The sequence below is a fragment of the Equus asinus genome, chromosome 22, assembly GCF_041296235.1.
Source record: "Equus asinus isolate D_3611 breed Donkey chromosome 22, EquAss-T2T_v2, whole genome shotgun sequence".
NCBI lineage: Eukaryota > Metazoa > Chordata > Mammalia > Perissodactyla > Equidae > Equus > Equus asinus.
Genome location: NC_091811.1, coordinates 56882455 through 56897082, shown reverse-complemented (window position 1 = coordinate 56897082; position 14628 = coordinate 56882455). Strand labels below are relative to the sequence as shown.

The 14628-nt window shown below is 33.6% G+C and overlaps 1 pseudogene; it reads left to right on the top strand.

Annotated features, from left to right (window-relative positions):
• The first annotated feature begins 5938 nt into the window (after positions 1–5938).
• LOC106822852 (olfactory receptor 6C1-like) lies at positions 5939–6868 on the top strand (annotated as a pseudogene).
• Positions 6869–14628: the final 7760 nt, after the last annotated feature.

Sequence of the window (14628 nt, the reverse complement as noted above, 5' to 3'; positions counted from 1 at the left end):
AACAAGAGTGAGTGGGAAAAGTGTATAAAATATTATCATAATATTTTACAAAAAATTCTTATTGAGAGGCAGATTAAAAATAATGGAGTTAATGAATGTACTTAGTACAATGTCATAGATTACCAGTTTAAAAAATGGCATGGAGAGTTGGGTAGAAATCTGAATCAGGAATTAAGATACTTGGTTGCTAATCTCTGGCTGAAAAATAATGTTTAGGGAACCGAACTTGACTCTTAGTGTTGTTGTTTGCCTGCTGTTACTTTTTTTCTTCCTCATTGAACACTGTCCTCCAAGCTTCCTTTTCCAATTTCAATACTAATGTGTGTTATGTTTTATATTCCTTAGTGTTTCATATATATTCCTCTTCTGGCAATTGTGATTCACTGAATTATTCCCCTAGAGCCAGGGGGAGAGAGAATAGATAAAAAAATTAACTGGCTTATGCTACATAAAATCTATGTAGAAACCACACCAGAGAGTTTTAAAACACCTTCTGGTATTTTATTCTCTTTCATATATTGGCTCCTTTCTCACTCTCTGTAGTCAAAGAAATATATCCCTTCTGGATAAACCGGGAAATTTAAGGTAAAAACATTGAAAATAGAAAGTAAATTTGTTCAATGAGAACAAATGTTTTCAGAAATGCTGGTTTCCCTGGATTACAACAATAGCAGCTGCTAATATTTTTCATATTCCAGCAACTCTGAGTGTTAGTGAGTCTGTGTGAAAAACAGAGCTAAGTTGGACATACAGAAGGCAATGGACATCTCCCAAAATTTATCATTGATTCATTACATATCAGCTCAACTCTTAACCAAATTAAGCAGAATATATTGGAGTTATATTTCACAAGTGGATATATTAAAAAGTGTAAAAAGAGGTTAGCATATTTAGTTTAATTATGTCAATTTATTCATTCTTTATTTAAAAGATAGGAAATTACTATCCATGTGACTGTACGTTTCTAATTGAATATAAACTATGCAGTACTTTAAGAGAATAGATTTTAATTTCAGGTAGTCTGTGATTATATTTGACATTTACTAGCTATATGAATATATCCAAGGTAAATAACTTCTTTGAGACAGGTTCTTCATTGAGAAATAAAGATAAAATTTTCGTAGGTGTGTTATAGGGGCTAAATGAATGAAAAAGTCCTTACTATTTCACCGGAATAAATAATGACTTTGCTAAATCACAATTACTATGAATATCATTCCCAAAGTTAGTTCCAACTAAAAGAAAAAATAAAGTAAATAAAAGAGCTTTTCTTAAAGAATGTTAAGTGCCACATGATCTATAAAGTAATATCATTTATATTATTTCAATTAATTCTCAAAAATATCCTTGAAATTTCAGCTCCTTTTTAAACAGAAAAAACTGAAGCTTAAAGAAATCAAGTAACTCCTCCAAAGCCACAAATCCAGTAAGCAGCTCATTTTTAATCTGTTTCTCCAACTCCATACACCTTCTGTGATAATAATTTACCTTAGATTGTCATAAATAAGAAATTAATAGTGTTTTGATACCATATTATTATTATTTTTATTTGTCTTTCCTTGTTTAAATTATAGTGACTAGCTAATGAACGGAAAGCATGCGGTTATGAGTTGATATTTGCCATAAACCTGTACAGATATGAGCATTACTATTTCTGAAATTGTTATTAAATGTGACTTAATGATCTCTCTTTTCTCTTGATTTGATGCCATGAACACTGTATGCAGGCTGAGAATTGAATCTGTATATCATTAATGAAATGAAGAAACAAATTATTCAGATTTTTCCAGGGAAATAGTCATCTAAAATAATTGTGAAAAAGGAGTAAAAAGTATTTAATAAAACAATCCTTCCAACCACTTGATGGGTTCTCCTGATGAGTCTTTGCTTCAGTCAGGCTAAGAGAAGTTCTCAAAGGAATGCTGTGTCACAGCCCAAAGCCCAGAATGATTGAGCAGTGCCCAAAATAAATTGAGAGTAATTATGAAGCTGAACTGGATGTTACCCACAGCATTAAAGTAAGCAATTTTCCTTTCATCTAATGTATTAGCCTAAATTCTAAACAACTCTTTAAACTCATAAAGTAGAAAAAAAATGGGGTGATATGATCAATAGAGCACATTGGTTTGGAGATTGATTTGTGAATTTTTTCTGATGACCTCTAATGGGGTTTAACAGAAGAAGAGAGAATTTAGTAAATATAGAAAAGGTTGAAACAATTAGACTTTCAAACTTATTGCATTACTATGAGATATTTCCACCCAGTGTAACGTAAAACATTAAAAACAAAAATAACAACAAAACACACCAGAAATAGAATCAAACCAGTCTAAGTCTCTTATTTCTGTCTGTCAAAGGAACATCCTTTGGTCCTTCAAACCTAATGTATCCTTTAATATGGAGTCCTTTTCTCACCTTAGGCATCAAATAAATCATCAATATCTAGTTTATCTAAAGGGATATTATTAATATTAGCTTGATGGTAGGGATTACGGAAAGGCGAGATATAAGGGTGTTTGCAGAATGATACCTTGAAGATGCTTTGTAGCCATCTTATTGAACAAATATGAAATACTATTATTAATTTTCACTTTGAATAGCTCAAAGAGTCTGTCTCAGGGATTCTTGAAGGTAAGCAATAATTTATTTTGATTTTTTAAATTTATTTTTTGTGAGGAAGATTGTCCCTGAGCTCACACATCTCCCAGTCTTCCTCTATCTTGTACATGGGACAGCACTGGAGCATGGCTCGCTGTGCAGCACTAGGTCCACACCCGGGCTATGAAGCCATGGACCCCAGGCTGCAGAAGTGGAGCATGCAAACTTAACCACTACACCACTCGGCCAGTCCCAAGAATTTAATTTGATGAAATGGGTGGAAGGAAATATAAAGCTTAATAACATAAACCATGTTCTTCCAGGGGAAAATATGGATCAGCATTCACAAATATGAAATTTTTCAGAAAGCTTGAAATAGGAGTTAAATGTTTGGAGATATCCTTCGTACTCTGCATGCCTACATCTTTGAGAGGGCTTAAGGCTCTAGGAATCATATGTGCCTTGTTAAACATTGAAGTTTATTTCTCTCAAAAGGCTAACGAATGAATGAATGAATGCCGATAATTTTTATCGAGCTTATTTACCTTGGTAAATGAATACAATCCATTGAGGTTTCATAAACATTTTTACACAAAAACTATAGTATACCACCCTCAATTCTGTGATATTGGGTCATCTTTTGCTAGAGTTTCTTTAAGCTTGTTTTCTGGTCCTAGAAGACTGCCTACATACGTATTCATTTTCAGTGATCTTCACACGAATCCTTCCAATATCTGTATTAAATATTAACCTTTCTTCACAGCTCTTCATACATTCCTTCACAGGCTTAATCAGTAGCCAAAATGCGTAAGTCCTGGTGTCATTATTCAGAAAAGTTTGAAAATTAACAGGAAACTTAAGATGAAAACAAACTTGCAAAAAAGGTTGAAATAAGATTAAAAACGCAGTGCAGTGATACATTATTCACTATGGAATTGTAATAAAATAATAGATTTTTTAAAAACCTGCATCTCAAATGCCAGTAAGTTATGGCAGAAATTTCAATCTTGAGATTGAAACTAAATCTTGTCTATTTGATGAGAATGCATTTTGTGACTTCAGAGTGTTGTGAAAAACTTGTGAAAAATTGCTTTCAATGAAAAGCAGACCTCATGAAGGAAAAGTGATATTTCTCAGCAGCAGAAATTTAAGTGACAGGAAGAATGTAAAGAAATTTAAGGAATGTAATTTTCAAATAATGTTTTATGAAGTTTTCTTTTAAATTATATATCAACAAATTTGGCTTCCTTTACATGTCCTTTGTTATAAATTTACTATAAATTTACTTAATATAGGGAATTTAGGCACAGTAGATAAATACATCTTGAAAAGTAGGTAATAGGAAAATGCATCTTGCAAAACAAAGGTACAACTTATGTAATATACAGCCTAGAATTTGGCATAAAATAGACTTGCACCTGATGGCAGTATGTGATTTAGTGACAAACTCAACATTAACTAATTAATTAGACAAGTGTTTAAGTCTACTGTGACTATACCACGTGCTGAATTATGTTGCAATAGCTTGGAACGAAAGACTCTGTCCTAACTTTCAGAAATGCACAGAGTAGTGCAGGAGTGAGTACACAGGGGATTTCAGCACAGTATGTGTCGGGGAGTGAGAAGAATAAGATTCTCATGGAACTCATACAATGGGTATTAAACCTAGTGTTGTGGGAATAAGGAAAGAGGTGATTTTGGGCGTCATTGGAATCTGCTATTCACAATGCCAGTTACATACATATATTTTGTTTAATGAAAGCTTCACAATCACTCTCAGGTTACTATTACTAATGAGGGGCAGAGAGATGACGTGGCCATTGGCAGAAATGTTGACGTGCTTCAAGTACCTCCCATGCCTCCAATGTGGTGATCGAACCCCAGCTGAAGATGAGAGAAGTGGATTGCCTGTGTGGGTGGGATGAGGGTAGAGATGGGGTGGAGAAGTCAGATAAACCTTGGTGAGAGAGGTCACCAGATATGCAAAGTGGAAGAACAAGTCTAAGATTCACTTATCTAGAATGCCTGACAGGTACTGTACAATCAGGTGATTGTACGTCATTTTTTTGTTGTTGTCCTTGTTTCCATGTGACTTTCTTAACGCTAATTTTATTCATTACTATTTATCTTAGACACAGCTTTTTACACAGGACACCATCTTAATCTCATGGTTTTCTCCTCAGTGGTTAGGGAACATTTTCTCCATTGAACAAAACCTTATCAGGGTTTTATTAAATTCTAAGCATCTTTCTAAATGCTTCACATATATGAACTCATTTAATGCTCACAAAAACTTTATGAGATGGGTTCATATACAGAGGAGTAACTGTGTATTTATGGATGAAGCACAGAGAGACTAAATGATTTTCAGATCTAGTAAGTGGCTTGGATTCTAACCTAGATATCCTCACTCTTCCTTATCAAAATATCGATGGTAATATGATTTAAATTTTATTTTAAAAAAAGAAAAATTAAAACTTGCCATTTTAAAAACATACAAATACAGAAATGAAACTATGACCCTGGCTTCCTTGGAAAGCACTTATGTAACTCTTTAACAGAGGGAAATTATTCAGTATAATAATAATGATGGTTATTTTAAATAGAAAAATAAATAATTTGTATTAAAAAAGTTCATGAAAATGATACATAGGTTGGCAGAAATGTCATAAATATTGCCAGGGATTCAGATGTAATCAATCTGAATTTTAAGCCCCTCCAGCTTAAATTATTTTCCCCCTCTTTCTCCCCTCTACCTCTACATCTGAGGTTGCTCATGGCAATGACTTCAGTATTTCTGAGTTCTGACAAGGTAGTAGTAAGAGGTGGGAAAAGTGAGTGTTAGCAAAACTTGATAGATGGCTGAGGACAAAGCAGTCACTTAAAAATATAATAAAGTATATTTCCAATTTTTGAGGACTCTCGATGTAATTGAACTTTTAACTTACATTGACTGAGAAAACTTGTACAGGGACTGGGGCAATAGCAGAACCATGGTTCTTATTGGGAAGGGACCGCCTGAGCACATCTCTGCGAGTTCACAGGTGACATTTGAAGGCAGAAAGTCTAGGAACAAATCCCTGCCCAACCACTTCAAGCTTTGTGATATTGAGTTTTTTTAGGCTGCCTCAACCAAAAAGTTATCACCTGTAAAATAGAGGAAATCAGAGGATCATTGTCATTATCAATTTGCTTTACATTTCCCCTGCAGGTGAAATGACATACAACTTCAGCCATATTATGGCTCCACACTTGGATATGTGTTAAGCCACTCTTGAGGTTTGTTCTTTGTGCTTTCTCGCAGAGGTCTGGCAGGAGAAAAAGAAATAAGCAACTAACAATGAGAAACCAGACAGAAATAACAGAATTTATTCTCCTGGGACTGTCAGATGACCCAAAGCTCCAGGTGGTGATCTTTGTCTTTCTGCTCATCACCCACATGCTCAGCATCACTGGGAACCTGACCATTGTCACCCTCACAATGCTGGATTCCCACCTCCAGGCGCCCTGTATTTCTTCCTCTGAAGTTTCTCTTTATTAGAAGTTTCATTCACAGCTGTCAGTATCCCTGAGTTTCTGGGCACCACTATTTCAGGAGATAAACACATTTCTTTTAATGATTGCATGACTCAGCTATTTTTCTACATTCTCTTGGGAGTCACTGAATTTTACCTTCTTGCTGCCATGTCCTATGACTGTTATATTGCCATCTGCAAGCCTCTGCATTACATGACCATCATGAATCGGAGAGTCTGCACACTCCTTGTCTTTGCTTCCTGGCTAGTTTCATTCTTCATCATATTCCCATCACTCACGCTATTCATACAGCTTGATTACTCTAAGTCCAATGTTACAGACTGTTTCACTTCTGATTATTTCCCCTTACTACATCTTTCTTGTTCAGACAGAAAATTCCTAGGGAACGTGGGTTTTTCTTGTGCTGTTTTTACCATAATGTTCACTTTGGCATTAATAATTCTGTCTTACATATATATCATCAGAACCATTTTAAGAATTTCTTCTACTAGTCAGAGGACTAGGGCCTTTTCCACGTGTTCATCTCATATGATCGTCATCTCCATCTCTTATGGTAGCTATATTTTATGTACATTAATCCATAAGCAAAGACAGAGTGTCTTTGAGCAAGGGAATTGCAAACACCTCAGTAGCTCCCGTGCTGACCCCCTTTATTTACAGCCTAAGGAATCAGCAAGTCAAGCGAGCCCTCAGGGACATAGCAAGGAAAACTGTATTCTTCTCAAGCAAATGAAAAAATAAAAGTGCTGTCATAAATTAGAGGCATAATGAAGGGCAATTAGATGAAAAACAGGGCTTCACAAACGTCTATTAATATTCACATAGCGTCTCTAGAGTTACTTATCATTATCTACACTTCTATTGCCAGCAGCTTACTAAGGATATTTGAATATAGATATACATATTGATACAGATATAGACATCTCTCTGTATACATACTTATACATATAGATAACTTTTTAAATTCAAATTCTAATTCTTCTCATATACATTACATATATAAAAAGAAAATATACACATACATATGTATATATATTCCTTTTCCAATTCAAATTCCAATCTTCATCATGCAGTTACCTCCTTTGGCTGGTCTTTTCACCCTGTATCCATGAAACTGACCTCATTTCCTTCTACTAAACATTTTTTAATTCCAATTTTTCGCAATAATTCTTAAAAAATTAAAGAAAGAAAGAGACAGAACGAAAGCAAGCAAGGAAGAACTGTTTTATGATTTGACAAGGAAACACTCTTTCTGGAAATTTAGGAAATATTAAATCATGTTTAATATTATTTTTAATTTAGCATATGCACTGTAAACATAATTTGACAGTTTTCTTAGAACATTACAGATCTATCTTCTCCATACTGTAGCTCATTTAGTAACTATGTGAAAAACAGTATAACTAAAAGAATAACGTAATTATATTTTCTTGAGCAATCAAAACATTTTTCATTACCCAGTTTAAAGTTTCTGTACCATATAATTTATCAGTTTGCAAAACAATTATGACTACATCTTTGCTTAGGGAAAATTGTCAAATAACCCCCTATCTTTTGGAACCCTGTAATTGACGTATACACTATACCACTTCTTAACAAAAGCATGAAGAAATAAATATTCCTAGATATCAGATACAACTACATTTGCTGTGGCTCAATGGTATATTTAAATAAATACTTGATGTTAAGCTGCTTTTTTTGATAATCAATAGCTAAGAGTTTTATAACTTTCTCATATTTATTACTATTTGAATATAATAGCTTACACATACAATACATTTAATTACTTAAGTGATAAGCCATATAGATAGGAATAAAGAAGCAAACAATAAGTCTTACTGTATATAAAATAGAGAATGATTTTTTGTGAAAATAATCTTTTATGTTCACTCTAATTTATGCATGAGAATACGACACTGCCTTGGAAAATTTGCTGATTAGAATTTTTACAATGATCATACAAGATCAGACAACTCTCACCCTGAAACTTTTTTTTTGTTTTCCGTGAAATAAAAAGCTGAAATGAGAATGAACGATACACAAAAATATCCTAAACTTTTATTAACTCTTTTTATTTCTTTCTTTCTTGAGGAAGATTAGCCCTGAGCTAACATCTGCTACCAATCCTCCTCTCTTTGCTGAGGAAGACTGGCCCTGAGCTAACATCCGTGCCCATCTTCCTCTACTTTATATGTGGGACGCTTACCACAGAATGGCTTGACAAGCAGTGCCATGTCCACACCAGGGATCCGAACCAGTGAACCCCGGGCCACCAAAGTGGAACATGCATACTGCTGTGCCACTGGGCTTGCCCTTATTAACTCTTTTTCTTGAAAAGAGAAAACAGACTATAATCATAACCAGTTGAGCCAAATTGTTCGTGATATCCATATATATACTCAATTGATAGACTCAATCTATGATTTACTGAGAAACAAACAAAAAAAGTTCACGATTAAATACTGAGGAAGTCCACTGTTGCTGGGAAGTCATGGAGTTACTGTTTTCTTCCTTTAGCCAGAACTATCGTTTCTAAGCTAAACTCGAAGCATTTGAAAATATTAAAGTTTGACTTGATTGATAATTATCGGTTGGTAATCACTCAATAAATATATACCATAAAGCGCAGATAGCTGTAGATCTTAGAATTAAAAGAATTGTAAAGTTATTACCAAAGATATGAGGAAGTCTATGCTCATATTATTGGATGACCCGGCTTTCTATCAAATTCTATACCAGCTCCTTAGTGGTTATTATAAATGTTTGGAATCTGTGTGAGCATTTTGATTATCAACATCAGTCAACCAACTTTCTCTGTAAAAGGAAGTACAATAATACTTTAGATTTTGCAGGCCATCATAGAGTCTCTGATGTAACTACTCAACTCTCCCACTGTCATATGAAAACAGCTATAAATAATGTATAAACAGATGGGCTGCGGTGTGTTCCAATAAAACTTTTTACAAAAATAGATGATGGGCCAAATTTGGCCCATGAAGGGTAGTTTGTCCACCCCTGTCTTAGATTTTTCTATAAACATCAACCCACATATTATTTCACTTAGAATATAATTTGACTAAAATGTGAAAATTAAATAGTAGATGTGAGATTTTAAAATTTAACTCCAACTTTTATTTTTTATTATGAACATGAATGAGAATAATCTTATAAAACATTTCCAGAGGAAAAGAAGAGGTAAATATTTCTAACTTACTTTGTGGACTTTGATATCATTCTTAATATCAAAAGATAATATGAGAAATGAAAAATCACCAGCAATTTGACTCATAAAATAGAAGACAGAATACTAAAAGAAATCAGCAAATCTACTACTTCATTTTACACATGACTTTATTCCAAGGTGACTTATCTTTAGAAAACCTATTTGTGGAGTTTACCATATTAACCGATGAAAGAGAAATAAAAGTAAAACAGAAAGAAAAACACACTCTCTGATAAAATGCAGTGGCCATTTATGATTTAAAAAATCTTCTAGTAAAATAGAGAGAACAGAACGTTATTAACCTGATAAAGGTCATTGACCAAATCAGTGGCATAAAATACCTGCATAGGTAATCACAGCCACGTATGCTGTATGCTGCTTGTTTGGCTCTAATTTGAACAAGTCAACTATGAAGTGATATTTTGGGTCATACAAGCATTGGCAAGGTGTTAAACGATAATGAGAACTTTTCTGTTTATTTTGCAAGCTGTGGAAATTGCATTGTGGTTAAGCAAGAAAGGAAACATGTATTTTAGAAATTCATACTGAAATTATATAGGAGTGAAAGGTATGATGTTTAGGTTTGGGTTTAAAATACACCAACAAAAGAAAAAAACCTAAAAAAGACAAGTAAAGCAGACATGAAAAATCTTTGTATTTATCGAATATGCTTGACCTGTACATGGGATCTATTTTTCAAGTTTTCTATCCTGGTGTATATTTGAAAATATTCATAAGAAAAAAATTACAGCAAACATCCTGCTTAATCTGTGAAGCCACAGTAACATCCTTGGTAAAATCATTTACAAGATGAAAATGCCCACTACCACTGCTTTTATTCAATATTCTACTGGAAGTTATATCCAGGGCACTAGGACAAAAAACAATTATATTTAAAAGTATCAGGAAGGAAGAAACATGTCTTTATTTGTAAATAACATGATTTTCCTCCTTAGGCCTTACTGTATTTACACTAAATGTTTCTTAAATCTGCAATTCTCCTTTCCCAGATATCTGCATAGCTAACAACCTCATCTCCTTTGGGTCTCTGTCCAAACGTCACCTCAATAAGGCCTACCACCCCAATGACATGATTTAAAATTACAGTGGCTCCCCACTTCCAAGTTTTTTTTTAATTTTCTCTTCCATTACAAAATACTTATTAAATTATAAGATACTATATAATTTACTAATGAGTTATGTTCATTGTTTATTCTATATTCTCTCATATCCCTCGCCCCATGAAAACAGGGATCTTTGCCTGCATTATGGACAAAATGGTGTGCCCTCAGCAGTGGTGTGTGGAGCCCACCTATACCACTTCCCAAGAGCCAACTGTGTGTGTTTCTCCTCAGTTCTGCATTCAGTAAGGTCATAATGGGCAGCTTGAAATCTGCCATCACGGGAGACTTCACGTCATAGAAATTGACAAACTTGACAAATCTACTCCTCACCTCCACCCTCTGAGAGGCAGTTGTTCAACATTTAACAGAAGTCACTGATCCTCCTCATTTAGAACATGCATCTGCCATGTGGTGGGTATTCAATACGTCTTTTTGAATAAACAAGTTTAAATAATTTAGAATGGTTTCAATGTCACAGCAATCAGAAGCATTAACTAAATATTTTATCCAACATAAACACATGCAATTTATATAATGGACATAATATTGACTTAGATTTAAACAATGTTCAAATAAAATGTGTATTTCAACATAGCTAGATAATTTTGGATGACAAATAATTAATTGAATATTTTATAAGGTATTTGATTAATGTTCCTTTTTCTTCTTTTATTTTACATTAGGCCATTTGAAAACTACTTTTTATTTTATGTATATTGACTTTTCATTAAGTCAATATAACTCTTTTTGTTAAGATTTGCATTTTGAGCTTCCTAATGGTAGGAGTTTCCAAATGACGTAAATCCATATTAGTTTCATAAAAAAATTGTTTTAACTATTTGGGTTACACCTGGTAATATATGAGATCCAACATCATCTTTCAATAAAATACACTTCTGAGATTATAAACTCACTTTATAGAATAATAACTCAATGAAATGATGGTACTCAGTAAACGGGAGGTCAATCAGACATCTTGCTGGAGACTTTTAGAGTATGATGATACATCACTGGAATTAATTAGTAACATGCTCTGGAATTATTCAGCAATATGATGTCAATTCAGGTTTTCAAAGAAAGTCTTAACATATTTGGATCCTTTAGCCATTTTTATTTAACAAATTTTATTTTTGGATTTTGAACACGTTACAACAAAATATTATTTGTAATTGAAATTCTTCCTCCACTCTTTAAGAAGAGTGAATCCTGGTAGCTGAACTATGTATGTTTCATTGCCTTAAAACATAGTCACTCATCAACCTCAGAATACTTTGGAGATAATTTGACACATTATTAAAAAGCAGATGTCCTATTAGCTTGTGGACAGAAGTGTAATAGAGATAAATCAGTCTCAATTAAAAGTGAAATATTAGGAGACCTGGAAGAAAGCTAGAGAGCGATTAGGAATTAGGAACAAAAAAAAGTAGGAAGTAAGAAAATGAGAGCGTGATCAAGAAAGAAAGAGAGTCAGCCGAGTCAGCATCTAGGAGTCTGAGAAAAGGTGTTATTGAGAAGAAAAATGTCTCATAGGATTTTTCAAATGAAATACAATGCTTTGTGAGATGGAAACTCATGCCGTTTCCTCTAAGAAAATCAATAAGGACGCAGTGCTCACAACAACACATGTGGAGGAGGCAAGATACTTAACTAACTTCTTTCTGCTTCAAACTCTTTAGCTGAAGAATAATACCTCATAAATTTTTTTTGTTGTCTGTTTGGAAAAAAGATATAGTTTAAGTGTAAAATCAATGCCTGGTAATCAATAAAATCACAAAAAATGATTGTTACATGTGTTATTGCTAAAGAGTTTAAGAAACAAAATATGAAAAGAATCACTATATGAATACAAAATAAAGGCAAAGGAATAGAATTTTCATGAGCAGAAAATCGGTTTCGATATCTACTGATGGTGGGCTAGTGGTTAAGATCCAGCGCTCTCACCACCCGGCACAGGTTCATTTCCTGGGCTGAGACCCACAACTCCCATCTGTTGGGTGTCACACTGTCCTGGCTGCCTGTTTCTGTGATGCTGAAATTTATGCTACCGATACTTCAAATACCAGCAGTCACCCATGGTGGACAGCTTTCAGCGGAGCTTCCAGACTAGACAGACTAGGGAGAAGGAACTGGTCGTTCACTTCCAAAAAATTGGCCATGAAAATTCCGTGAATCCCAACAGAGCATTGTCTGATAGAGTACAAGAAGGGGAGAGGATGGCTCGAAAATTTCCGGCAGGGTTCTGCTCTGTTGTCCACAGAGTCAGTAGGAGTTAAAATCAACTAGACAGCTGTGTGGACAACAAATCTCTACTGAAATATGTTAAATATTTTCAATGACTATTTTAATGTGTATCAATTATAAATTCACTATATCTCAATGTCTATGTACTGTCCTGTGTGTTCACCAGTGGTTTGTTTGACCATTCATATTTTCCTTCTTCTGTTCCACTTTTCTTTCAGTCCTATAAATAAATTGCACTCCTGGCATTAAATGCACACCTGCTACATTTCCATATTTATAACTGTGAAGAAAATAAGGACAAAACATAAAAATGTAAAATTTATATTACAAATGTGTGTATTATAGTATATGAGCATTAGATTCTTCTAGTAATAAAATTTATATCTCTCATTGCAAAAAATGTGAAAATAAACAAGATAAAAATGTCCAATGCCAGATTTCCAAATATTTATTTTCATGGTTCATAAATAGTCTCATGATGAGATGTCATATGCACAAGTATAAAAAAGGATTTAATGAAAGTAAGTGATAACATCGAAAGGAAGCAGTCAAAAGGCAATAAATGCAACATTTAGCAAATATTGCTACGGTATTAGTCATGAGCCATGGAAAAGGTTTCTCTAAATTCAAAGGGCCAATACAGGGATAAAACTTCTCATCTGTCTTTAGTGTGTTGTCCATTTCAGAAGACAATCAAGTCGTCCTAGAAATCCAAAGCAGCATTTTCTACCATTTCATTATGGTTTGGTAAAGAACTCTTCTCTAGTTTGCCAAAATTCAAAGGCGATAAGTATACTAACTCTTCTGAGGATAAGATCAGAATTTCTGGGAGAAAAACATAGACTCCTTGAACCAGCATAGAAGAGTCAAATTCTAAATCAAACTTTCACACACTCAGCATCTCATGTTGTTTATATATTTGCCTCAATAATTTTTTATACTTTCTCATCAACATTTATAAAAAGGCCAAAGTCAACGATTCACCTATATCTTTTAATGATGCTTCTACTTGGCACCCTGTTTACTTAATGAATTCCCCTAAGGCAACGAGAAAGACACAGATAAAATAAGTCCAGTTCCATTTGCATGATGTACATGGAGGAGAACATTCCTTACTTTCTACTTTTCAAAGCAACATTGATAGGAAAATATAACAGTCTCTGAAGCCTAAGGAAAATATTACTTAGATTTTATAGATGAATAATCATAGAATTGCAAAATATTAATGTAAAATGTTTGCATAAATACGAAGAAAGCGTTTTAATCAATAAATATTTTGTACTATATGAAAAAGGGAAATGGATGAGTATTTTACTAGTCCACTCAGGTGCAATTGAGTTTGCACATAGAGCTTGGGTGAGGGACAAAAAGCAAGAAGGGGTTTACAACAAAATGTTCCAAAAATTTTATGTTAAAAATGATGAGTCTTGTGGGTCAAATATACTAGTCTAACAGCAAAGAGAACTATTATCCTGGACAGCCATGAAAAAGTTAAATCACCACATCTGTTTTGAGAGTGTGATAGAGACCAAATAAAGTGCTAACTCAATTTACCAACTCTGAAATTATGTAAATATTTAAGCAAATCAGATGATATAATTTGAGACTAAATCATCAAGAACCAGGAAGTAAGTAAATCTGTTATTCCTCAATATAATATAACATATATTATTCCTTTTTCTTCAAATGTTTAAAAATGTTATTTGCATATGTTTGTGAATTTATAAGCCTTTCAATGTTAAAAATTAAGACTATTAATGGAATCGCAAAGTGGGAACACAGAGGTAAGTCTCGGATTGTTGGTTTATTTTTTTCTAAGTTTAAGTAGTATTCTGTTACAGAAACAAGATTATGAAAAAGACGTTCTCTACTGGAAAGAATATCTGCTTCCCAGTACAGGTTATT